Source organism: Diuraphis noxia, unplaced genomic scaffold (genome assembly GCF_037042655.1).
Source record: "Diuraphis noxia isolate RWA-SAM2 unplaced genomic scaffold, SU_Dnox_SAM2 contig0005, whole genome shotgun sequence".
Classification (NCBI taxonomy): domain Eukaryota; kingdom Metazoa; phylum Arthropoda; class Insecta; order Hemiptera; family Aphididae; genus Diuraphis; species Diuraphis noxia.
The window spans coordinates 11,476,104-11,477,533 of NW_028301715.1; the positions used below are offsets into that span (position 1 = coordinate 11,476,104).

General features: G+C 28.0%; 1 long non-coding RNA gene across 1 annotated transcript; it reads right to left on the reverse strand.

Moving 5' to 3' along the window:
* Window positions 1-200: 200 nt before the first annotated feature.
* LOC149054900 (uncharacterized) lies at window positions 201-600 on the reverse strand. The gene is made up of 2 exons (XR_016191872.1): window positions 467-600; window positions 201-375 (listed from the first exon to the last, which is right to left on the reverse strand). It is a non-coding gene; the product is annotated as an uncharacterized LOC149054900 (long non-coding RNA).
* Between the last annotated feature and the right edge of the window lie 830 nt (window positions 601-1,430).

Sequence of the window (1,430 nt, forward strand, 5' to 3'; positions counted from 1 at the left end):
TATGACTAAATTTACTTAAAAAATTGATATGCGCTTTTTGTCTAAAAACTATTGAGGATTAAAAAAGTTAACATAATTCACAGAACAAAAGTGTGCATTTTTTTCGACCAAATAATGGTAATTGATAATATTAACGTAATACCAATGCACCACATATCATACATGTGGTTACAATTTATGGTAAAATAGTAAAATCACAGTTATAGAAATAATTGCGTTTGTTTTTGTTTTTATTTTATAGCATATGGACTTATAAATATAAAGACTTATATTTATTGTAACTTATATTTTTTATTACATTTGTTTGTACGATGGGTGTAAACTATCGAATTGATTATGGATGAGTGAGTGGCCATCCGTTGAAGAAACTTTTAACTATAAAACAATATAATATGAATCATTATTAAATTATTATGACTGCGTGAACACATTTTCGATAAACATAATAAAGACAAATTATACTCACTGTTTCACGAAGTCACAATATTTTTTCCTGGTAAATTGCTTGGCAATGACGATGAACGAAGTAAACACAAATCCAAGTACCATATTTCTCGAAACTGTTATCAAAAATAACAAACGTGTTGTGCTTGATTTAAACAATTCCTGAAATTAAAATAAATTATTTATACAATTCGTTAGAAAATAAAAACTATACATAAATTACGTTTGACAGTTATTTCAAATTCATTTTCAAGCTGTGGGACAAGCTGTTGGAAATGTTTTCGCTTACAATCGAAAAATGTTGTTTTGTCATTATATAGTTTAAAAATATGTAAATTCAAAATGAAATAACATCCACACCATCATAGAAATGGAATTTATTCTGTTCCACCGTCTATCGTCAAAACAACCAAACAACGACAAGTATAATGAGTGTCTCAGTATTTAGTGGCTTACACAATTATTATCAAACAAAAAAAAGTCGGTGGGTAACTTTTTTCAAAAAGAAACAATTATTTTAAAATATATAATTCGCAAATACCTTCTTTTTTTCTTTAAGTTTATATACTTATCGAGAACTGGAGGAGAAACTGCTGTTGGCATTACTTCTCTTGATTCTCATACATATACCTAACAAGAAATTATTTCGTTTAACACAACTGCAGTGATTTTGTAAAAAAAGCTTATCTTTTCTGAAAATTCACCAATAAATAGGGTTGCTCGCAACGGACGACGTGCAGTACTTATATATGAATTTATTTTATTTAAGTGTCCAATTTGTTGGTGAGGTTGTAAGTAGGTTTTTTAATCACGTCACGCGTAGGTATAATATGAATCCACTTTTAGCAAAAAAATAGCAGTATTATGCGAAATTCTGTAAACCCTATATAACTACTAATGTTAGGAAATAGTTATAAATAACCTTATTGTATTCGATGCTATTATACCGGTATTATGCTCAGTGGCGTATTTTCAATAATTTTTTT